Source organism: Callithrix jacchus, chromosome 5 (genome assembly GCF_049354715.1).
Source record: "Callithrix jacchus isolate 240 chromosome 5, calJac240_pri, whole genome shotgun sequence".
NCBI classification, from domain to species: domain Eukaryota; kingdom Metazoa; phylum Chordata; class Mammalia; order Primates; family Cebidae; genus Callithrix; species Callithrix jacchus.
In genome coordinates, this window is record NC_133506.1 from 4969242 (window position 1) to 4995262 (window position 26021).

The 26021-nt window shown below is 46.3% G+C and overlaps 1 long non-coding RNA gene across 1 annotated transcript; it reads left to right on the plus strand.

Annotated features, from left to right (window-relative positions):
• The first annotated feature begins 2692 nt into the window (after positions 1–2692).
• LOC118153526 (uncharacterized) lies at positions 2693–25865 on the plus strand. Its single transcript, XR_004742721.3, has 4 exons — positions 2693–2959; positions 7624–7712; positions 8830–9574; positions 25636–25865. It is a non-coding gene; the product is annotated as an uncharacterized LOC118153526 (long non-coding RNA).
• Positions 25866–26021: the final 156 nt, after the last annotated feature.

Consider the following 26021-nt stretch of genomic DNA (forward strand, 5'->3'; position numbering starts at 1 on the left):
CACTTGAACCTGGGAGGCAGAGATTGCAGTGAGCCGAGATCGCACCACTACACTTTAGCCTGGGCAACAGATCGAGACTCTTGTCCTCCTCCCAAAAAAATTGGCCAGGCGCAGTGGCTCACGCCTGTAATCCCAGTATTTTGGGAGGCCAAGGTGGATGGATCACAAGGTCAGGAGTTCCAGACTAGCCTGGCCAACATAGTGAAACTCCGTCTCTACTAAAAATACAAAAATTAGCCAGGCATGGTGCAGGAGAATCGCTTGAACCTGGGAGGTGGAGGTTGTGGTGAGCTGAGATCGCATCACTGTACTCCAGCCTGGGCAACAGAGCCAGACTCCGTCTCAAAAAAAAAAAAAAAAAGCACCATTATGTAGGCATGATTGATAAATCACTGGTGATTAACTTCACTTTGAGCCCCTCCCTGGAGGTTGGGGGTGGGGCTGAAACTTCTAACCCTCTGACCAAATGGTTGGATCCTCTGGCAGCCAGCCCCCAACCTGTGGTTATCTTGGAACTTATTAACAAAAACTCAAGTGTGTTTGAAAAGGGATTGTTATAAATAATAATCTTTTTATCTTTCACCTTCTGGCACAGGAGGCAGAGGCTGCAGTGAGCAGAGATCACACCACTGCACTCCAGCCTGGGCCACAGAGCGAGACTCCGTCTCAAAAAAAAAAGAAAATACACCCAAGGGCCATAGGGGACCAGGCTCCATCCTCCATCCTCTGTGCTTCATGTCTGTGTCTCATTTCCACCTTTCCACCTCACAGTCTGTGCTCCTAAACATTTTTCTCTCTTTTTTTTTTGAGACAGGCTTTCTATACCCAGGCTGGAGTATAGTACAGTGGTCGGATTATAGATCACTGCAGTCTTGAATTCCCAAGCTCAAATGTCCCAAGTAGCTGAGACCGCAGGTGTGTGACCACCACGCCCCACTAATTTTTTAATTTTTTGTAGAGATGAAGTCTCCCTATGAGGCTAGTCTTTTTTTTTTTTTTTTTGAGACAGAGTTTCGCTCTTGTTACCCAGGCTGGAGTGCAATGGCGCGATCTCAGCTCACCGCAACCTCCTCCTCCTGAGTTCAGACAATTCTCCTGCCTCAGCCTCCTGAGTAGCTGGGAATACAGGCACGCGCCACCATGCCCAGCTAATTTTTTATATCTTTAGTAGAGACGGGGTTTCACCTTGTTGACCAGGATGGTCTCGATCTCTTGACCTCGTGATCCACCCGCCTCGGCCTCCCAAAGTGCTGGGATTACAGGCGTGAGCCACCGCGCCCGGCGAGGCTAGTCTTGAACTCCTGGGCTCAAGCTATTCTCCCTCCTCAGCCTCCCGATGTGTGCTGGGATTACAGGCATGAGCCATTGTTGCTGGCCCGCTCTTTTTTTTTTAATTAAAAATTTCAACCTCCAGAGTCTCACCTTCTTCTCTTTTAAATAAGAAGTATAATCTCAACTTTGTAAGAAACTGTGAGAATTACAGGGAATGTTTTTAAGGTGCCTGGCATTCAGAAAGCAGTGCTTAATAGATGATGCCCAGTAAATAGTTCTGATTTAATTATGAGATATTAAAGGGGAACACTCCTGGCTCCTCACTCTGAGAGGTTGGTCACATGTTATTCATGGAAGAATACATTCCCAGAGGCCACAAACATGAGGAAAGGGCCAAGAGAATCACAGAGACACTAGGTATAACACCATTAAGCCAGCAAAATAACAGGAGCAGCTCCTGGGCTGGAGTGCGGAGGTGAAATCATGGCTCACTGCAGCTTTGACCACCTAGGGTAGGGTGATCCTCCTACCTCAGACTCCCAAGTGGCTGGGACTACCAGCATGTGCCCCTAAGCCCAGCTAATTGTTTTTTTGTGGGCTTTTTCTTTGAAATGGAGTCTTGCTCTGTTGCTCAGGCTGGGGCGCAGTGGCATGATCTCAGCTCACTGCAACCTCCGCTTCTCGGGTTTAAGCAATTCTCCATCTCAGCCTCCCAATTAGCTGGGATTACAGGCACGTGCCACCACACCCGGCTTTTTTGTATTTTTAGGAGAGACAGGGTTTCACCATGTTGGCCAGGCTGATCTTGAACTCCTGACCTCATGCTCCACCCGCTTCAGCCTCCTAAAGTGCTGGGATTACAGGCATGAACCACTGAGCCCTGCTTTTGTGGGGTTTTTTTTCTGAGACAGGGTCTCACTCTGCCTCCCAGGCTGGAGTGCAGTGGGGCCATCATGGGTCACTGCAGCCTCAACCTCCCAGGCCAAGCAATTCTTATACCTCCTCTGGAGTACCTGGCACTACAGGCACATGCCACCACACCTGGCTAATGTTTTACTTTTTTTGTAGAGAGAGGGGCACTCGCTCTGTCACAAGAGCAGAGGTTTTGATGTGAAGAGGAAAAATGTGTCAAGTGGGGTTGATTTGATTGTAAGAAACAGAATAATCCAGCCCCTCAGAGATCCTGGTCTGTGAAGTGCCTGTTCAAATCCTCTGCCCAGTATTTCTTCCTTTCTTCTTGGAATCTGTTTTTTTTTTTTTTTTTTCTCACTGACTTATAGGGATCCTGGTGTGAAGAAGGAAACGGAAAGGAAGTGGAGTCATCCTCCCTGCACGAGCTCACAGACCTCTTTTTCCTGGCAGCTTTGTGACCTCATTTCCTCCCCTCTGCCCTCAGCTCACTTCCTGAGGCAGGAGAATCACTTGAAACTGGGAGGTAGAGGTTGCAGTGAGCCAAGATTGTGCTATTGCACTCTAGCCTGGGCAACAAGAGTAAAACTCCGTCTCAAAAAAAAGAAAAGAAAAAGCAACTAGCTGAATTAATGTAAAATAGTTTAATTGAACAAAGAATGGGCAGCATCCCAAGCCAGTGTAAGCTCAGAGACTCCGAGGCAGCTGTCGCTGGAAAGGGGTCCTGATCTAGACTCCAAGAGAGGGTTCTTTGATCTCACACAAGGAAGAATTCAGGGTGAGTCCATGAAGGAAAACAAATATATTAAGAAAGTAAAGGAATAAGAGTGGCTTCTCTATAGGCAGAGCAGCAGCATGGGCTGCTCAACTGATTATATTTATAATTATTTCTTGATCATATGCTAAACGAAGGGTAGATTATTCATGAGTTTCCTTGGAAGTGAGGGCTCCTCCCCTTAGAGGGTAACTTCCAGATGTTGCCATGGCGTCTGTAAACTGTCATGGCACTGGCAGGAGTGTTTCTTAGCATGCTAATGCATTATAATTAGCATATGAGTGGTGAGGAGGACCTGAGCTCACTTTCACCATCACCTTGGTTTTGGCTGGCCTCTTTACCGCGTCCTGTTTTATCAGCAGGGTCTTTGTGGCCTGTATCTTGTGCCGACCTCCTGTCTCTTCCTGTGACTTAGAATACCTAACCTCCTGGGAACGCAGCCCAGAAGGGTCTCAGTCTTATTTTACCCAAGCCCTATTCAAGATGGAGTTGCTCTGGTTCAACCACGTGATGGGAGAAAATTTAGGAACAGAAAAAGGAAAGTGATGTACAGAAACAACCAGATTGGTTATAGCTTGGCGTTTGCCTTGTTTGAACATGATTTGAATAGCTGGCCACATCTAATTGGCCAAAACTTGGTGACTGGCACAAGAGTAGGCTACAGTCTGTTTACAAGTCCATTTAGGTTACAGTTCACAATGTACAGAGAAACCTTTAGGCTGAACTTCAAAATATGTAAGGAGGCAGGTTTAGGCTAAACTTCACTTAAAAGTTGGTACTGACAGGAGGCTGAGGCAGGAGAACTGCCTGAACCCAGGAGGCGGAGGTTGCGGTGAGCCGAGATCGCGCCATTGCACTCCAGCCTGGGTAACAAGAGCGAAACTCCGTCTCAAAAAAAAAAAAAAAAAAAAGTTAGTACTGAGTAAATGTTTGTTATATGAGTGAACAAATTAATGACTAGTAATGATGGGGATGAGCAGGAAGAAGACCCAGATGTGGAGCTGTCATCTAAACTTGAGGCAGCTGTGTGTGGGAAGCAGCTGACCCCAATGGGTCCCTGGCTCCTTGCCCGAGTGAGATTATGAACTTCAGAAAAGCCTTTCTCCACGCTCCTCCACCTGGCTCCCCTCATCTTCCCAGCTGGTCATGGTCCCCAGGGGTTCATTTGCTTCGAACATCTCTGCAAAGCTCTGAAAGTATTCTCTGACATTATCTCATTTTTTGCAAGTATGAGGCATGGACAAGCACCTTATAGAAAACACAGAACACTCATGCACACGTACACACTCAATCTAACACACACGCTTGGCCATATCTCATATTCTTGTAACTCTTACCAGCTAATTTACCCACACACAGTCCTAATTAGGCACACTTGTAGACACATGTGCTTACACTTGCCCTCAAGATGGTCTCATTCCTCTGTCCCACACACTCACAAACATCTGTAGTATTACAGGAAAGGGGATCTGATGCAGACCCCAAAAGGGGGTTCTTGAATCTCGTGCAAGAAAGAATTCAGGGCAAGTCTGTAAAGTGAAAGCAAGTTTATTAGGACAGTAAAGAATAAAAGAATGGCTACTCCATAGACAGCAGCTCCGAGGGCTGCTGGTTACCCATTTTCATAGTTATTCCTTGATTATATGCTAAACAATGGGTGGATTATTCATTTCTCTCCTTTTAGACCATATAGGGTAACTTCCTGACATTGTAAAGGCATTTGTAAATAATGGTGGCTCTGGCGGGAATGTACCAGTGAAGATGACCAGAGGTCACTCTTGTGGCCATCTTGGTTTTAGTGGGTTTTGGCCGGCTTCCTTACTGCAATCTGTTTTATCACCAAGGTCTTTGTAACACATATTTTGTGCCAATCTCCTATCTCATCCTGTGACTTAGAATGCCTTAAACAGGCCAGGCCCAGTGGCTCATGCCTGTAATCCCAGCACTTTGGGAGGCTGAAGCGGATGGATCACCTGAGGTCAGGGGTTCGAGACCAGGTTGGCCAACATGATGAGACTTTGTCTTTACTAAATATACAAAAAGTTAGTCAGGCATGGTGGTGCATGCCTGTAATCCCAGCTACTTGGGAGGCTGAAGGAAGAGAATCACTTGAACCTGGGAGGAGGAGGTTGTAGAGAGCTAAGATTATGCTGATGCACTCCAACCTAGGCAACAAGATCCAAACTCCATCTCAAAAAAAAAAAAAAAAGCCTTAAACCGTCTGGGAATGCAGCCCAGTATGTCTCAGCCTCATTTTACCCATCTCCTCTAGTTCACACGTCTCTGACAATAGCACATGTGCCCTCATGTATGCAAACCCCTGCCCAAGTTTTCACCTATACCCTCACTCACAGACACACACACACACACACACACACACACACTCATTCCCTCAAGCTCAGCTCCTGTGGCATGTGCACATGGACCCATTTGAACACACTTCTTTGAACACCCCTCTAGGTTTCATCACACACATACAAACAGGCAGTGGCCTGGGGCAGTGAACCAGACCGGTCAGCACTTAGTATGATGACCTGTTTCAACAACAGTGATACCCACTGAACACTGGTCATGGGCTGGATATCCTGAACTTTGAGCCTTTATCTCACGCAATTCTCACAACCACTGCCCCCTGAAAACAGTGCTACCAGTCTCATTTTATAGATGGGGAAACAGACTTATAGGCATTAAATGGTAGAGTTAGGAGTTTTTTTTTTTTTTTTTTTTTTTTGAGATGAAGTCTTGCTCTTGTGGCCCATGCTGGAGTGCAATGGTGCGATCTCAGCTCACTGCAACCTCTGCCTCCTGGGTTCAAACCTTTCTCCTGCCTCAGCCTCTCAAGTAGATGGGATTATAGGCGCCTGCCACCATGTCCGGCTAATTTTTTGTGCTTTTAGTAGAGACAGGGTTTCACCATGTTGGCCAGACTGGTCTTGAATTCCTGACCTCATGATCCACCTGCCTCGGCCTCCAAAAATGCTGGGATTACAGGCGTGAGCTACCGCGCCCGGCCAAAGCTAGGATTCTAATCCAAGCATCTGACTCCAGAGCTCACCCCTTATCTGGTGCAGCAAAGTATATTTTTCAAAAGTAGTCACAACGTCTCCCATCCCGCATGTTCTTTGTGAAAACAAAATCTTGGGACCCCAAACTCACTAAGCCACAGGGAAAACACAAGCTGAGAACTGGGTCATGCAAACCCTTGTCTCATCTCCCATTTGGTTCCTAAATCAGAAAGCAACAAAGATAAAAGCTTATCCTCTCTCAATTTTCCCACAAGAAAATTCCTCGTGGGCTCCACAATCTTTAACCTAAAACAATTCTGTTGAATTTCACCGTGGCAATGTAAATTGATTGCTTATATTTATGGGTGCTGGACAAAGGAGAGACAGAACTCAAAGTCATCCCTCTGCTCACCTGAGGCAAATGCATAACTGATTGCCTTGGCTGCCCTATTGTTTACATTATCTTACATAAATATGCAGATACACTGAGCCAGACAAAGGCCTAAGTGACTATTTCTCTACCTACCTCTCACACACACGTAAATTGTATATTCAGTGAAAGGCTGATCAAAGACTCAAAAGGATGTAACCATTTGTCTCTTATCTAGCCATACCTTTTAAACATTTTTTCCTCTCCCCCAATATCCACCCTTTCCCTTTTAAATATTGAAGGCCTCAAAATAATCTTTGGAGAAAGGCATAAACCTGCCTCCTTGGTATACGTCCTTAACTTTGGCAAAGAAACCTCCTAAAATGATTGAGACTTGGTGGCTTGGTCATTTTCATTGACTTGCATCATTTTTTTTGGAGATGGAGTCTCACTCTGTCACCCAGGCTGGAGTGCAGTGGCACAATCTCAACTGACTGCAACATCCAACTCCTGGGTTCAAGCGATTCTTCTCCTGCCTCAGCCTCCCAAGTAGGTGGGATTACAGGCATGCACCACCACACCCAGACAATTTTTGTATTTGTAGTAGAGACGGGGTTTCACCATGTTGGCCAGGCTGTTCTCGAACTCCTGACCTTAGGTGATCTGCTCACCTTGACCTCTCAAAGTGCTGGGATTACAGGTGTGAGCCACTGTGTCTGGTCTTTTTTTTTTTTGAAGTGGGTGGATCATGAGGTCAGAAATCAAGACCATCCAGGCTACATCCAGGCTAACTTGGTGAAACCCCACCTCTACTAAAAATACAAAAATTAGCCGGGCACGGTGGCACACACCTGTAGTCCCAGCTACTCTTGAGGCTGAGGCAGGAGAATTGCTTGAACTCAGGATATGGAGGTTGCAGTGAGCCAAGATTGAACCACTGCACTCCAGCCTGGGTGACAGAGCAGACTCCGTCCCCCCGCCACCAAAGAAAAAAAGAACATTGCCACTCCCCTATCAAGAGGTAGTTGCTATACTTTGGATGTTAGTCTTCTCAAACTTTATGTTGGAATTTGATCTCAAATGTTAGAGGTGGGGCCTAATGGGAGGTATTTGGGTCATGGGGTGGATCTCTCATGAACGGCATGTTAATGAGGAAGTTCTAGCTCTATTAATTTCCACAAGAGCTGATTGTTAAAAAGAGCCTGGCACCTTACCCCAACTCTTGCTTCCATTCTCTCACCATGTGATGTCTGCACACGATGGCTCCGTTTTACCTTGTGTCATGAGCGAAGCAGCCTGAAGCCCTCACCAGAAACAGATGCTGGCGCCATGCTTCTTGTACAGTCTGCAGAATCATGAGCCAAATAAACTGATACAGCAGGTAGGAAGAAATTATTTAGGCAGACAGTGAGGGCAACAGAATCCTCACCAGAGCTGCCCTTTTAACAAAAAGTAGTCCAAGAAATTGTTTCTAACAAAGAGAAGCCTGAAAAATTGAGCTGCAAACACGGATAAGCTGGAAGCTTGCACAGCAGCGGGGTGGGGGGAGTTGCCGGCAATAGCAATGGCCTGGGGGCCAGGCATATCCAACATGGAGGCTCCATCTTTCCTTTTTTTGTTACCGCATGTACAGTAGAGGAATAGGCAACATGGGTGCAGGCCAGGCAGAGAACCCACCTGCACAGTAAGAAATTAAGGGTAGGGGCTACCAGAAATTCATGCCCTATGCAAACGGCACACCGGGTCCAACCAATCTTTCACACCCTATGTAAATCAGACACTGCCTCCTCACCAGGCATCTATAAACCCCCCTGCATTTCACCACGGATCTGGCAACCCATTTCTCTGACCCCTCTCTCCAGCAGAGAGCTATTCTCTTTCTTTCCCCTATTAAACTTTTACTATTTTTTTTTTGAGATGGAGTTTCGCTCTTGTTACCCAGGCTGGAGTGCAATGGCGCGATCTCGGCTCACTGCAACCTCCGCCTCCTGGGTTCAGGCAATTCTCCTGCCTCAGCCTCCTGAGTAGCTGGGATTACAGGCACGTGCCACCGTGCCCAGCTAATTTTTTGTATTTTTAGTAGAGATGGGGTTTCACCATGTTGACCAGGATGGTCTCGATCTCTTGACCTCATGATCCACCCACCTCAGCCTCCCAAAGTGCTGGGATTACAGGCATGAGCCACTGCGCCCGGCCTTAAACTTTTGCTCTTAACCTCACTCTTTGTGTCTGTGTCGTCGATTTCCTTGGTGTGAGACAACAAACCTCAGGTATCACCCTCCAGACAACAAGACTCCTTCAAAACCCCTTTTTTGACAAGTTACCAAGCCTCAGGTATTTCTTTATAGCAACATAAGGGAATAGTGTATGGCCCCTTCTCTTGAACTTGGGTGGATCTTTGTGACTACCTCAACTAAATATGATGAAAGTGATGGCACATTTCTTCAAAGTCTAGGTCATACTTGGTGATACAACTTGTGCCTGGCTCTCTCTCTTAGGATGCTTACCCTAGGAATCCAGCTACCATGCTGTGTGGAAGCCCAGGCCACATGGAGAGGCCACATATCATATCCGGGCTGGAAGCCCCAGCTGAGGTCCCAGGTAGCCAGCATCAGCTGGCTGTCAGGAAATCGTCAAGCTGACTCCAGCCCAGCAACCACCTGACTGCAACCATATGCAACCTTGAGCAAGATCTGCCTAGCTGAGCCCAATCAATGCTCCCTCCCCATGAAACAAAAGACATGAATAATAAATGGTTGTTTTATGCCAATAAATATGGGTGGTTTACCATGCAGCATTGAATCACTGATGTCAGGGTAGAGAATTACCTACAGTCGGCATCGGCCCACCATGGGGAGGTGATGCCAGTCTTTGTTCCTTTTTGGACCCTCTGCTTCTATTCCCAAGATCCAGGATCTTAGAGAACAACCCCCCATCATCGGATCCTTCATAGCAACTGAACAATGGCACAGCCATCTCCTTATATGGGCATGAACTCTTCAGGCCCCAGGCTCCCATCCACAGTTGACTCTTACCAAGTATCAGCTCGGCTGGAGAGACTCCCACCCAGGCGGCGCTGAAGGAACTGAGAGGCAGACACCCAGATAGAACAGCAAAGTGGGTCTACGGAGGGGTGGTGGTGGGGGTAGCAGCATTCTGAACTGAGAGCCTCAGGAGCTGACAGCATTCCAGGCTGAAGGCCCCCAGCAGAGTCTGATCCACGTATTTATTCTCTCTGAACAGGTGAGTCTTATTAACAAACAGGTGTTCTGTGTTTTCTCATAACACAAAATATGCCAAGGAGGCAGCTGGTGCCTGTTTACCACTGATCACAAACAAACTCAAAAGTATTCTCCACGAGGGAGCCTCAGGGGCAGGGGCAGGTATCTTAAAGAGTTGTTGTAACTGGTGTATGATATTTATACATTGCCTTGCCACTTTGGAATGCCCCAAGTAGTTTTCTACTTGGGGGGAGGGCGGCGGCAGCTAGGTTTTCTTTATTGTTCTTCCTAGCAAACAATATATTCTATCACACACTCAGCATTCATCAATATTCATAAACTGAACATTTCTCAACAGACTCTTTGGTCCTTTAGGCAGGTGCTCATCTCTCAGTTTCCTCTTCTGTAAAATGCAGCATCTGATGATCCCAGCCCTTCCCACTCACACACAGGCTATGAGGAGCCATCCTCGAAGCTAACATTTAATGTTATTTTCAATGTTTGCATTTTAAGATCCAGGTTGGCAACTAGAACCACACAATGTCCTGAAAAGACCTTTCAGGACTATTGTAAGCAGCATTCTATGTTTTAGAAAGGGAAACTGAAATATTAATTGTGAGCACAGTCCTGGTACCGAGTAATCACTTATGAATATGGGGGAGTGTGAGAAGGGAGAAAACAGGCAGTGCTGGTGGAGGAGCCACTCTTTTCTCTTGGGAAACCTCACCCCTTGCCCTCCTCCTTCTCTCTGTTCCTACAGTTCCCTGTCCCTCTCTCCCCTTCCCCTTCTGGGTGGCCCCCTGCCCAGGCCTGGAATGGACACCTCGTGTGAACTCCTGAACTGTGGATGCCAGGCCTGGCTGATTTGCCTCCCTAAAAGCTCACTCCACCACCCTCCCAAGAGCTGTTTCCGTAGGACACTTCCTCCACCTGCTTACAATCAAAGGTATTTGAGAAGAAACCCATGGCTCTCTAGAATGACTCATTTCCTGGGAGGTTTTGGAGCCCTGGGGTACCAGTTAGCATGATCACCTGAGCCACTCTTGCTGTTGCCCCCAGCACCTCAGCCTTCTCCATATTCTCCATGTTTAAGGCAGGACAAGGGAAACGGAGTCACCAGAGTCACCAGGATCGGGCTTCCTATTTCCTCCATCTTCTCCTCCCCTTTCCATCTGTATTAGACTCCTAGAGCTGCCATCACGAAGTATCATACATTTGGCTTACAACAACAGAAATGTATTCTCTCACAGTTCTGGGAGCCAGAAGTTCAAAACCAAGGCATTGGCAGGGTGGGTCCCTTCTGGAGGCTCTGAGGAGAGTCTGTTCCCGGCTTCTCTCCTAGTTGCTGGTGACCGCTGGCAATCCCAGCTTTTCCGTGACTTGTAGACGTGTCACTCCAATCTGCATCTGTCTTCGCTGTGTGGTCTCTATGTCTGTCTTCTTCCTTTCTTTGTCTCGTAAGGACATTTGACACTGGATTTAGGGGCCACCCTAATCCAGAACCATCTCAACTCAAGATCCTTAACTTAATTACGTCTTATTTTGGAAGATGCTTCTTCAAAATAAGATCACCAGAACACCACCTTTGCCCATATATCTGGAATAAGGTAGAAACTCCTCCTAGTTCCTGAAAATTGGCAGTCGACATTGTTAGTAGTTCCTTGAGTAGCCCCTTCCTGTTGATCCTACCCCTGGTTTTGGCTCCATTAGGAAGACAGCAGGGTATGTGAGGTGGCCTCACTGACATCAGAAAGAGAAAAGACAAAAAGAGGAAGATGGGTAAAGCACGGAGTGCAGGGGAAAGTGACTCAGTTGGTACTATGCACATGAGAACCAAGGTTATTCAGTGACAAGCAGTGCTCACTGGGATGATTCTGGGCCACTGAGAAAACTTCAAGTCAGGGATCAGGCTGGAACAACAACTGACATAGGCTAGGGGTGGGGACATGTGTTGGCCTGGAGAACTTAGGCACCATTCAAAGAGGGCAGCTAACATTTAGCTAACCCGCCTATTGCTATGACAACAGAAGTCTGGTTGCTGATTTTCTCAAGAGAAACTGGAAATATAGGATTCCATGCAAAAGTCCCCAGTTTTTGCATTTATTTATTTATTTTTTGAGACAGAGTCCCAAAATTAGCCACCATGCCTGGGTAATTTTTTGTATTTTTAATAGAGACGGGATTTTATTGTGTTAGCCAGGATGGTCTCGATTTCCTAAACTTGTGATCCGCCTGCCTCAGCCTCCCAAAGTGCTGGTATTACAGGTATGAGCCACTGCATCCTGCCTCTTTTTTTTTTTTTTTTAGACAGTCTGGCTCTGTTACTAGAGTAATGTGGCACGATCTCAGCTCACAGCAACCTCTGCCTCCAATTTCAAATTATTCTCCTGCCTCAGCCCAGTAAGTAGCTGGGCCTACAGGTGCGTACCAGTACACCCTGCTAATTTTTGTATTTTTAGTAGAGACATGGTTTCACCACATTGACTAGGCTGGTCTCAAACTCCTGACCTCCAGGGATCTACCCGCCTCAGCATCTCAAAGTGCTGGGATTACAGGCATGAGCCACTGCACCTGGACTTGTTTCTGTAGTGTGTATGTACATATGCGCATAAGCATGAGTATCTGCGTGTGATGGTGGAATGTGTGAAAGAGTATGTGTTTGAAAGTTTGTATGAATGTGTTTTAGGTGTAAATACGTTCACCGAATGGAACTCCAGGGGAGCAGAGACTTTGTCTTGTCCTGTTTTGCATCCTCGCCTCTAGCACACTCAAATGAACATGCCCAGCATGGGGGTTGGAGTGGGGAGCATGACTGCAGGGAGAGTAGCCCAGTGGTTACAGCAGGGACTCTGGAGTCAGACAGCATTGGTGCTTCCTAACTGAGGGCAAATCAACCACTAGGAGCCTCAGTTTTTCCATGGGTAAATTGGGTACCTACCTTATAGGGTAGCATCTATAAAGCAGGGCAGTATCTACAGGGAAGTTCAAAGAGCTTGGAATTGTGTATGGAACATAGGACATAAGAAATATTGACTAGTATCGTTCTATCAGCAATGTGGCTCATGCCTGTAGTCCCAGTACTTGGGAGGCAGAGGTGGAAGGATTACTTGAGCCCAGGAGTTTGAGACCAGCCTGGGCGACATAGTGAGACTCTGTCTCATAAATAAATAGGAAACTGGATGTAGTGATGCGTGCCTTCAGTCCCAGCTACTGGGGAGGCTGAAGAGGGAGGACTGCTTGAGCTCAGGAGTTTGAAGCTACAGTGAGCTCTAATGTGAGCACTCTGGCATGGACAAGAGTGACACCCTGCCTCAACGGAACAGAACAAAACAAAAACACCCTGCCAGATGCTTCCAAGGGCTAAAAGCCCTTCAAAACCAGTCCAAAGACCACTCACTAGCAACATCCATTATCCTTCTCTGAGCCTTAGTTTCTTCTTATATGGGAGGGAGCGATGAACCTATTTTGTCTGCTCCCGGGGCAGCTGGGAGGTTATCATCACAGCGCTCCAAATCCCGCCCCTCGAGGGAAGGGTTTGCACTGCCGCAGTCCGAAGCCAAAGCTGGGAGCAGGGTGCCCTCTCCTGGCACAGTGGAGTCCAGGGCAACTCCAGGCTGCAGGGCACAGGCGGACCTCGGAGTCCAGGGTGCTAGGCGCAAAGGAAGGTGTACAGATGGGCAGCGGGCTGCGAGGGTACCTTACGGCTCTCCAGTCTTGCGTGGAGCCGTGGGCTCCCTTTCTGTCGACAGAGCTCCTTTTTAGATTTCACTCCACGGAGGTCTCCTACCCCGCCCCCGCCCCTTCAGACTGGACCGGCCCCCCACCCCTCCCCATTGCATGTCCTTAGTGTTCCTTTTGCTTTTCTATCATCTAAGAAATGAAGGCGAGGGGAAGAACCCCTGGCTGTGTGACTCCTAAGGTCCCCGGACGAGGTTCTTAGCAAATATTAGAATAAAAGGGGCCTGGAAGCTCAGACGAGCCTGGGAAGTGAACCCAGAAGCCATCCAGCTCCAATGGGGGAAGGATCCAGCCTCAGCTGGCGACATCAGAGACCTGGATTCGGGGACTCCCTGGCTTCACCCCGAGGACAGCCGGGACCGTGGGCTGAAGCCAAAGAGCACCACAGCTTGGGCTCCGGGGCAGACATTTGGGAACATTAATACATTCCTAAATGTTGTGTGCAGTCTGTGTGTCAGGCACTGAGCTGGACGCTGGGGACACAGCAGCTGGCAAAGCCAGACGGCTTCTGTCCCTTCTGGAACCAGTGGGACAGGCACATAATCAGGTGATTTCGTTATAATGATTTGGACCACACCATCTCACACCCCCCTTTTGGGGTGCCTCTAAAGCCTGCGGCTTAGAGAGGGCCCGCGGCTAGGGAGGGGCGCTCTCTTGCATTCTTCCAGTCTGGAGGCCTCCTCCTACCGGAGACACCGGGGGAGAGTGGGCCGGCAGCTCCTGGGGCGCCCGACTCACTGCGGAGCCGCCAGGGCTGAGAAGGATTGAGGGAGAGAGGGGAGCCCTGTCCAGGGTCCCTAGGAAGTCCCCACCTCTACACTCTCCCAGCCCAGCGGGGACTTCGAGGCGAGCCCAGGGGGCCTGGAGGGAGGGGCGTGGGCAGAGCGGGAAAGGAGCGACCCCTGTAGGGATGGAGAAGGGAGGGACTCCCCAGAACTGCAGAATCCGGCTCCATCCCCATCAGCGGGCTTCCTCAGTGCCTGCGACCCACTATCCCATCTCGAAGCCTCCAATTAATTCAGAGCCAGACTCGGGACCTTCGGGAGGCGAGTTGGGATGCTGGAGCCAGGGTAAGCCGAAGCTCCACGGCCAATGGGCAGGTTCCTGCGCCCTCCGCCCCCTCTCCGCCCCCTCTCCGCCCCTCCGCGCCCTGGACTTAACTGCCTGCAAAAGCAAACACGTAAAAGGCAGGTGCAAAGGTCGAGAGGAGGGGCCGGGACCTGCTTCTGCCTGGGGTTTCGAGCTTCCCACGCCTCCCCAGAAGCGCCAGTGGAGCCTGGACTTGGAGAAGGGGCATCGACAGTTATTTGTCCAGGGCAGCTTTCCGCGGCGTGGGTGGGGACCCCAGGGAAGCCTGGTTAGCAGTTTCTTGTACATCCTGCCTGGTATCTTTTTTTGCAGGTATAGGAAAATACCTGTTTGTGTGTTCTTTTTCCTTTTACTTAAATAATAGCATACTAGGCACTGTTCTGCACTTTGCTCTCTGCCCTTCATTATAAGTTTTGTCGGTTTTTTTTTTTTTTTTTGAGACAGAGTCTTACTCCGATGCCCAGGCTAGAATGCAGTGGTGCAATCTTGGCTCACTGCAACCTAGGGGTTCAAGCAATTCTCCTACCTCAGCCTCCTGAGTAGTTGGGATTACAGGCTTGTGCCACCATGTCTGGCTAATTTTTGTATTTTTAGTAGAGTCAGGATTTTGCCATGTTGGCCAGGCTGGTCTCAGGTGATCTGAGACCTCCTGACCTCAGGTGATCTGCCCACCTCAGCTTTCGAAAGTGCTGGGATTACAGGTGGGAGCCACCATGACTGGCTGTCGTGTTTTTTTTGTTTTTTGGTTTTTTTTTTTAGAATAGAGATGGAGTCTCCATTTGTTGCCCAGGTGGAGTGCAATGGTGCTCAGGCCTCAGGCTTGGGGCACTGCACCCTGCCACTATATCCTGAATATCGTTGTATATTATTAAACAGCTCCTTTAAAAAAAAATTGGCTGGCCGGGTGCGGTGGCTCAAGCCTGTAATCCCAGCACTTTGGGAGGCCGAGGCGGGTGGATCATGAGGTCAAGATATCGAGACCATCCTGGTCAACATGGTGAAACCCCATCTCTACTAAAAATACAAAAATTAGCTGGGCACAGTGGTACGTGCCTGTAATCCCAGCTACTCAGGAGGCTGAGGCAGGAGAATTGCCTGAACCCAGGAGGCGGAGGTTGCGGTGAGCCGAGATCGCACCATTGCACTCCAGCCTGGGTAACAAGAGTGAAACTCCGTCTCAAAAAAAAAAAAAAAAAAAAAAAAAATTGGCTGTCTGGGTATTCCACCATGTGGACTGTACCAGTATTTATTTAAGTCTTCCATGCAAGGACGTTTACTTATTATTTATTATTTTTTTTTGAGACGGAGTTTCGCTCTTGTTACCCAGGCTGGAGTGCAATGGCGCGATCTCGGCTCACTGCAACCTCCGCCTCCTGGGTTCAGGCAATTCTCCTGCCTCAGCCTCCTGAGTAGCTGGAATTACAGGCACGTACCACTGTGCCCAGCTAATTTTTGTATTTTTAGTAGAGATGGGGTTTCACCATGTTGACCAGGATGGTCTCGATCTCTTGACCTCATGATCCACCCACCTCAGCCTCCCAAAGTGCTGGGATTACAGGCATGAGCCACCGCACCCGGCCCTTTTATTTTTATTTTAAGAGAGGAGGTCTTGCTGTTAATATATTGCTCAGGCTGATTTTGAATTCCTGGGCTCCAGTGATCCTTCCACCTCAGCCTCACAAGTAGCTGGAGTTACAGGGCATGCCACAACGCTTGGCTCATTTTCACAATTAATGATAAAATTCAATCCACTAAGAAAACGTAGCACTGGGAAATATGTATGCATGAACAACAGAGATGCAAAATATGTGCATCGAAAACTAATAGAAACAGACAAACCTGGCCAGGCATGGTGGCTCATGCCTGTGATCCCAACAGTATGGGAGGCCAAGGCAGGTGGATCATTGAGGTCAGGGGTTTGAGACCAGCCTGGCCAATGTGATGAAGCCCTGTCTCTACTAAGAAAAATTAGCCCGGCATGCTGGCACATGCCTGTAATCTCAGTTACTTGGGAGACTGAGGCAGGAGAATTGCTTAAACCCAGGAGGCGGAGGTTGCAGTGAGCCGAGACCCCACCACTGAACTCCAGCTTGGGCAGCAGAGCGAGACTCCAACTCAAAAAAAAGTTTTTTTTTCTGTGTGCGGTGGCTCATGCCTATAATCCCAGAACTTTAGGTGGCCGAAGAGGTGGATCACCTGAGCTGAGGAGTTCAAGAACAACCTGGCCAACATGGTGAAACTCCATCTCTACTAAAAATATAAAAATTAGCTGGGCATTGTGGTGGGAGCTTGTAATCCCAGCTACTCAGGAGGCTGAGGCAGGAGAATCACTTGAACTCAGGAGGTGGAGGTTGCAGTGAGCTGAGATTGCATCATTGCACCCTAGCCTGGGCAACGGAGCATCTCAAAAAAAAAAAAAATTGTCAAATTCATTACCCTTCAGAAATTTGGTTTCTAGTCTTGATACTCTCCAAAATTAGGTATAATTATGAATTTCAAATCTTAAAAAAAATTTTTTTTTCTTGAGACAGAGTCTCTCTCTCTGTCACCCAGTCTGGAGTGCAGTGGCACAGTCTTGGCTCACTGCAACCTCCACCTCCCAAATTCAAGTGATTCTCCTGCTTCAGCCTCTCAGGTAACTGGGATTACAGGTGTGTGCCACTACACCCGGCTAATTTTGTGTTTTTAGTAGAGACGGGGTTTCGCCATGTTGGCCAGGCTGGTCTTGAACTCCTGATCTCAAGTGATCTACCTGTCTCAGCCTCCCAAAGTGCTGGGATTACAGGTGTGAGCCATCATGTCCAGAAAAAAAAATTTTTTTTGAGACAGGGTCTCTGTCGCCCAGGCTGGAGTGCAGTGGCATGATCTTCACTCACTGCAACCTCCGCTTCCCAGGCTCAAGCAATCCTCCCACCTCAGCCTCCCAAATAGTTGGGACCACAGGTGTGTACCACCAGGTCTGGCTAGTTTTTTGTATTTCTGGTAGAGATAGGGTTTTGCCATGTGGCCCAGGCTGGTCTCAAACTCCTAGGCTCAAGTGATCTAAATCCCTTGGCCCCCCAAAGTGCTGGGACTATGGGCCTGAGCCATCACACCTGGCCAAATCCTTTAAAATTTAATGGGCACTATTCACAACAGCAAAGACATAGAGTCAACCTAAATATCAATTAATGGTGGACTAGATAAAGAAAATGTGGTATGTATATACCATGGAATACTATGCATGCATGAAAAAGAACAAGATCATGTCCTTTGCAGGAAGACAGATGGAACTGGAGGCCACATTATCTTTAACAAACTAACACAGGAACAGAAAACCAAATACAGCATGTTCACTTGCAAGTGGAAGCTAAATAATGAAAACACATGAACAGAAACAGGGGAACAATGGACGCTGGGGCCTACTTGAAGGAGGAGGGTGAGAGAAGGGAGAGGTTTAGAAAAAAAACTGTTGGGTACTGTGCTTAGAGCCCGGGTGATGAAATAATCTGTACAACAAACCCCTAAGTCACCAGTTACCTATGTACCAAACTGGCACATGTGCCCCTAAACTAAAATAAAGGTTAATTTTTTTTATTTAATGGGTGACAAAACTTTGCCATACACTCACCAACAATGAATATCATCATTTTTTTTATAAGAAAGAAAGAAAGAAAGAGAAAGAGAAAAGAGAAAAGGGGGAGAGAGAACAGAAGTCTTGCTCTATTGCCCAGGCTGGAATGCAATCTAAAAGTAGGTATTAAGAACCTCTTTTTTGCTGATAATTGTGCTTATCAGTGGAGAAGGAAGGAATAAGGAAAGAAAATAACAGACAAACAGCCAACCAATATTTAATTTAAATCTGTGAAACGCTGTGCAAGTGCTGAAGAGTAACTTGCTTCCATTTATGTGGTCACTTTCAAAATAGGTGTAATGTGATACTAAAAAAATGTATGTTCTGTGGACCTGGGGTGAAGAATTCTATAAATATTCACTGAGTTTACTTGTTCCAGGTCTGAGTTCAAATCATAAATGTCCCTGTTAATTTTCTATCTCGTTGATCCTGTTAATTTTCTATCTCGTCGAATATTAACAATGTGGTGTCAAAGTCTCCCACTATTAGTGTGGGAGTCCAAGTCTCTTTATAAGTCATTGAAAACTTGTCTTATGTATCTGGGTGTTCCTATATTGGGTGCATATATATTTATGATCATTGACTTATTGTTGTATTGATCCTTTTACCATTATGTAATGTCCTTCTTTGTTTCTTTTAGTCTTTGTTACTATTAAAGTCTATTTTGTCAGAGACGAAAGTTACAAATCCTGTTTTTTTTGTTTTGTTTTGTTTGCTCTCCATTTGATTGGTGAGTCTTCCTCCAACCCTTTGTTTTGAGTCTTTGTGTGTCCTTGCTTATGAGATGGATCTGGATACAGAGTGCCAATATGTTTTGACTTTTTATTCAGTTTGTGTGTCTGTGTCTTTGATTGGGGCATTTAATTCATTTAAATTTAGAATTAATATTGATATTTGTGAGTTTAATATTATCATTTAATGCTAGCTGGGTATTTCACCCATTAGTTGATATAGATTCTTCATTATGGAGATACTCTTTACCTTTTGGTAAGTTTTTGGGATGACTGACACTGGTTGTTCCTTTCTGTGTGTAATGCTTCTTTCAGAAGCTCTTGTAAAGCAGGCCTGGTGGTGATGAAATCTCTAAGTGCTTGCTTGTTCACGAAAAATTTTATTTTTCCTTCATTTATGAAGCTTAATTTGACTGGATATGAGATTCTGGGTTGAAATTCTTTTCTTTGAGGATATTGAATATTGACCCCCACTCTCTTCTAGTTTGTAGGGTTTCTGCTGAGAGATCTGCTGTGAGTCTGATAGGCTTCCCTTTATGGGTAATCCGACCTTTCTCCTAGCTGCCCTTAGAATTTTCTCCTTTATTTCAACCCTGGTGAATCTAACAATTATGTGTCTTGGGGTTGCTCTACTTGAGGAATATCTTTGTGGTGTTCTCTGTATTACCTGGAGTTGAATGTTGTCCTGCTTTACCAGGTTAGGAAAGTTTTCCTGAATAATGTCCTGAAGAATATTTTCCAGCTTGGATTCATTCTCTTCATGACATTCAGGTACATCTATCAAACGTAAATTAGGTCTTTTCACATAGTCCCATATTTCTTGGAGACTTTGCTCATTCCTTTTTACTTTTTCTTCTCTATTCTTGTCTTCTCATTTCATTTGATTAAGTTGGTCTTCAGCCTCTGATACCCTTTCTTCTGCTTGATCAATTCGTCTGTTAAAACCTGTGCATACTTCGGGGAGTTCTTGTATTCTTCAGTTCCATTAATTCACTTATATTCCTCTCTAAATTGTCTATTCTCATTAGGATTTTGTCAATCCTTTTTTCAAAGTTCTTAGTTTCTTTACATTGGGCTAGAACATGTTCTTTTAACTCACAGAAGTTTCTTATTATCCACCTTCTGAAGCCTAATTCTGTTAATGGAATGTACTTGTTCTCCATCAGGCCTTGTTCCGTTGCTGATGAGGAACTGTGATCCCCTGTAGAGGGAGAGGCATTCTGATTTTGGGTATTCTCAGCCTTTTTATGCTGGTTTCTTCCCATAATTGTAAATTGATCCACCTGTCGTCTTTGTAATTACCAACTTTCAAATTAGGTCTCTGAGTGGACGTCCAACTTGTTAATTCCCAGCGCCAAAATCTGAGCAACCCACTGCACCGGCTAAAACAGCGGCGTCAAGATTCTTGGTGCTTTTCTGTCCGGGAGTCTCCAGTCTGGCCTCCCTCCTGAATCCCTTCTTCGATCAGCTGTATGGGCGCCTCTGCTTTTGCAGAGCTCCAAACATCAACCAAAACAGGACCTAGTCCTGTTTAGTCTGCATCAAGAACCGCCGTGCCAGGGCACCGGCAAAACCGCCTCTCCGGCTCTAAGAGTAGCTCTGGCAACCCGTGGGGCTCCTCTGCTGGGAATCTCCTGGTCCTTGAGCAACAAAAATTTGTCTGAAAGTGTGGCGTCCTCTCGTTCTCTGCGCTTTCACTGGGAGCTACAAGCCTGAGCTGCTAGTGATCAGCCATCTTGGATCTGAATATCATTATTTTAAATTAACCTTTTATTTTGCGGTAATTGTAGATTCACCTGCAGTTGTAAGAAAGCACACAGAAGAGTGGGCACAGTGGCTCACGCCTGCAATCCCAGCACTTTGGGAGGCTGAGGCAGGTGGATCATGAGGTCAGGAGTTCAAGACCAGTCTGGCCAAGATGGTGAAACCCCGTCTCTACTAAAAATACAAAAATTAGCTGAATGTGGTGGCAGGCGTAGGTAATCTCAGCTACTTGGGAGGCTGAGGCAGAAGAATTGCTTGAACCTGGGAGGCAGAGGCTGCAGTGAGCCAAGATTGCACCACTGCACTCCAGCCTGGGTGACAGAGTGAGACTCTGTCTCAAAAAAAAAAAAAAAAAAAAAAAAAGAAAGAAATAGAAGATCTAATGTTTTCCTACTATACCTTAATGAATGGTCTTGTGATCACACCAGCTGTGTAGACCACTGTTTTAGGCAGCAAGAACCCAATGAATAGTTTTTTTGGTTTTGTTTTTTTTTTTGTGACAAGGTCTTGCTCTGTTGCCCAGGCTGGAGTGCAGTGGTGCAACCTTGGCTCACTGCAACCTCCACCTCCTGGGTTCAAGTGATTCTCCTGCCTCAGCCACCTCAGTAGCTAGAATTACAGGCATGCACTACCACACGGCTGATTTTTGTATTTTTATTAGAGACAGGGTTTCGCCATGTTGGCCAAGCTGGTCTCAAACTTCTGTTTTCAGGCGATCCACCTGTCTCGGTACCCTAACCCCAAGTGCTAGTACTACAGGTGTGAGCCACTGTGCCTGGCCGATAGTTTTTAAGAAGGAAGAAGATATGGGCAGCTTTGTGTTTTTGACTCGGGCTATAAGGGTGCAGATGGATGGGGCACGGGTAGGATGCATGCTTAGAGACCAGTGAGGAGGCTGGTGCACTAGTCCAGGTGAGAGATGCAAAGGATGAGATCAGGTAATTGGCTGTGGGGTAGAGAGAAGGGATGGATTTGAGAGCTCTTTTGATGATAAAGTGGGTAGTTACTGGGGGAAGGGAAGTGCCAGCCAGTCAATGAAATGAAGCACACAAGACGTAGTGGAGAAAGATAAGGGTGCCTACGTCCACCTCCTCTGTTGAGCATTGTACAAGATGTCTAGCCAATGCAGTTGAGCAGCAAAAAAAAAAAAGAATGTCACCCAGGATTGGAAAATAAGAAACAAAATTGTCGTTATTCACCATGATATGATTGTACACATAGTTAATACAAAACAATTTATAGACAAGTAAGAGTTCATCAATGCTATAAAAACAGATCAATCTACTAAAATCAACTCATTTCTATAAATCTGTCACAAATATCTAAAAATGAAAATTAAAAAAATTATTAATTTAATTTCTTTTGAGACGGGGTTTTGCTCTGTTACAGGCTGGAGTGCAGTGGCATGATCTCAGCTCACTGCAACCTCTGCCTCCTCAGTTCAAGTGATTCTCCCGTCTCAGCCTCCCTAGTAGCTGGGACTACAGGTGTGCACCACCACACCCAGCTAATTTTTTATATTTTTGGTAGAGTTGGGGTTTCACCATGTTCGTCAGGCTGGTCTCCAACTCCTGATCTCATGATCTGCCTGCCTCAACCTCCCAAAGTGCTGAGGTTATAGGCATGAGCCACCGTGCCCAGCCTATGTAGATATTCTTTAATGATTTTATATGAAGTTAAGTTCTATACTGTTCTCCATAAAGGTCCTAAACATATTTTGTTACATTTATTTCTAAGTGATTTTTTTTTTTTTTTTTTGAGAGGAAGTCTCATTCTGTCACAAGGCTGGAGTGCAGTGGTGCGATCTCGGCTCACTGCAACCTCCATCTCCTGGGTTGAAGCAATTCTCCTGCCTCAGCCAACATGGTGAAACCCCATCTCTACCAAAAATATAAAAATTAGCTGGGCATGGTGGCTCGCATTTGTAATCCCAGCTACTTGGGAGGCTGAGGCAGGGGAATTGCTTGAACCCGGGAGGCGGAGGTTGCAGTGAGTGAAGATCGCACCATTGTACTCCAGCCTGAGTGACAAGAGCAAGATTCCATCTCAAAAAAAGGAAATAGAGTATCTACATAAATGGAGAAGAAAATATATATTCCATACTACGTTAATGAATTAGAATATTCAATTATGTAAAGATGTTGATTCTCACCCAAAATAATTTATGTATGAATACAATTTCAGTAAAAATTCCAAAAATGCTTTTTCCTGTAGAACTTGACAAATGATTCCAAAATTATATGGATGAGTAAACATCTAAGACAGTCAAGACACTCTTAAAGAACAAGGTGGGGGGACTTCTCTTACCTGGTAAGAGAAGTCAAGATTTATTATGAAGCTCTAGTAATCTTGACAGTGTAGAATTAGCATAGATCAATGCATCCGAGTAGAGAATAGACATAGACACAGATTGGAGTGTTCATGGACACTTAATCAGTGATGGAGATGGCACTGTAGGTCACTGGGGGAAGGATGTACTGTTTATTAAGTGTTGTTGGGACAATTGCTTACTATGAAAAAAAGAATTTCTACCTCACACCACATAACATGTTTGAATTATAAAACTTTAAGACATTATAGGAGAGGGATAGGTGCGGTGGCTCATGCCTGTAATAGCAGCACTTTGGGAGGTCAAGGCGGGTGGATCATTTGAGGTCAGGAGTTTGAGACCAGCCTGGACCAACATGGTGAAATCCCCATCTCTACTAAAAATATGAAATTAGGCAGGTATGGTGGTGTGCACCTGTAATCATGAGAATCGCTTGATCCCAGGAGGTGCATGTTGCAGTGAACTGAGATCACACCACTGCACTCCAGCCTGGGTGACAGAGGGAGACTGCCTAAAAAAAAAAAAAAAAAGAAAGAAAAGAAAAGAAAAGGAAGTGGAGCCCAGGAGTTTGAAACTAGCCTGAGCAACATAGTGAGACCCTGTGTCTTAAAACAAAACAAAACAAAAAAGCAAAGGAATTATTAAGACAAAAATCACTGTTGTGGTAACTCCAGGGGTGGGAAGAAGGAGCATGTGATTCAGAAGCGAAGCAGGGCTGTGTGCAGTGACTCAGGCCTGTAATCCCAACACTTTGGGAGGTCAAGACAAGAGGATCCCTCAAAGCCGGGAGTTCAATGCCAGCCTGGGCAACAAAGAGAGATCCCGTCTCTACAAAAAATAAAATAAATTAGCTGAGTGTGGTGGCACATGCCTGTAGTGCCAGCTCCTTGGGAGCCTGGGGTGGGAAGACTGCTTGAGTTCAGGAGTTTGAGGCTGCCATGGGCTATGACTATGTCACCACACTCTAGCCTGGATGACACAATGAGACTCTTTCTCTTTAAAAAAGAGTTCTGGGGTGAGGCAGTGTTTTATTCCATGGATCCATGGTTCCATGGATCAACTGGATGTAAGTGGCCACAGCAGCCATAAATGTGAGGTAGAGAGCAGAGTAAGAGGAAAAAAGAAACAGCAACCCTTGAAGGTGCTGTAGGAGAAAGAACCACGGGAGGAGAGTCAGGAGAGTTTAAGGCCAGAGCAGGAGGTATGCAGTGGGGAGGTGGGTTGGGATGCAGGCTGAGGCACAAGACATTCTGACAGGTTCCCCGATGACCTTGGCTGGAACAGTTTCAGTGGAGACCTGGGGGTGGAGTCCACACAGCTGAGAGCTGGATGGGAGAAGATGAAGAGCAGACCGAGAATACAGACATCTCTGAAAAAGTTTGAGAAGGGGAGAAAGGAGACAGGAGGGTGAGGTGAGGGCATTGGGAGGATTGAGGGCAAGGGTCGGGTGGCATGACAGGTGGAGGAATTCCCAGATAGATGTAAAAAAAGGTCTTCAAGGCCAGGCGCAATGGCTTACACCTGTAATCCAACCACTGTGGGAGGCCGAGGCGGGTGGATCACCTGAGGTCAGGAGTTTGAGACCAGCCTGACCAACATGGTGAAAACCCATCTCTACTAAAAATACAAAATTGGCCAGCTGTAGTGGTGCACGCCTGTAATTCCAGCTACTTGGGAGGGTGAGGCAGGAGAATTGCTTGAACCTGGGAGGTGGAGGTTGCAGTGAGCTGAGGTCACACCATTGCACTCCAGCCTGGGCAACAAGAGTTAAACTGTGTCTCAAAAACAGAAAAAAAAAAAAAAAATTAGCTGGGTGTGGTGGTGAGTGCCTGTAGTTCCAGCTACTCGGGAAGCTGAAGCAGGAGAATCGCTTGAACCCATGAGGCGGAGGTTACAGTGAGCCTAGATGATGCCACTGCACTCCAACCTGGGCAAAAGAGTGAGACTCCATCTCAAAAAAAAAAAATGTTTTTTCAGGGGATAAAAGCAATTTTAAAAAACCACATAACTATAAAAATAATATAAATTACAAAACAACTATTTACATAGCATTTACATTTTATTAGTCATAAGTAATCTAGAGATGATTAAAGTGTACGGGGAATATGCGTAGGTTATATGCCAACACTACCTTTTTCTTTTTTTTTTTTGAGATGGACTTTTGCTCTTGTAGACCAGGCCGGAGTGCAATAGTGCGGTCTTGGCTCACTGTAACCTCTGCCTTCTGGGTTCAAGCGATTCTCCTGTCTCAACCTTCCCAGTAGCTGGGCTTACAGGCACCTGCCACCATGCCTGGCTAATTTTTGTATTTTTAGTAGAGACAGGGGTTTCATCATATTGGTCAGGCTGGTCTCAAACTCCTGACCTCAGGTGATCCACCCACCTCAGCCTCCCAAAGTGTTGGGATTACAGACATGAGCCACTATGCCTAGCCTAATACTACCTCATTTTAGATGAGGGACTTGAGCATAGAAGGGTTTTGGAGTCCACAGTGTCCTGAAACCAATCCCTGCTTCCAATGCCTAGGGATGACTGAACAATACGCAGCAGAGAAATGAATATATTCAAGCTATATGCATGACTCTCAGGAATATAATGCTCACAGAGAAAAGCAAATTGCAGAAGGGTAAACACGGTTGATATATAAAGGTATTAAACACAGAAAGAATTGTTTAATGACATACATATGCAGTGAAAGTATAAGAAATGCATGCAAACTTACCTAAATTTAGGGTGGTAGTTACTTGGGGTAAGGTGAATGTTTGGGATGTCACGTAGGTACCTGACAAATGGCAACTTTATTTTGTTTTTGTTTTTAGACAGGGTCTTGCTCTGTTGCCCAGGCTGGAGTCCAGTGGCAGGATCATAGCTCACTGCAGCTTTGATCTCCAGACTTAAGCCATCCTCCCTCAACCTCAGCGTCCCAAGTAGCTGGGACTACAGGTAAGCACCCCAACGCTCGCCTAATTTAAAAGAATTTTTTTTTGTAGAGGTGAAGTCTTCCTATGTTGCCCAGACTGGTCTTGAACTCCTGGGCTCAAGTGATCCTCCCGCCTTGGCCTCCCAAAGTCCTGGGATTACAGGTGAGAGCCATCGCACCTGACCTGCAACTTTACCTATAATAATCTGTGTGGTAGGTAGATTTTCCTAATCTGTAAAAATTCGGCCCATTTTACAGATTAGGAAATTGAGGCACAGGGAAGTG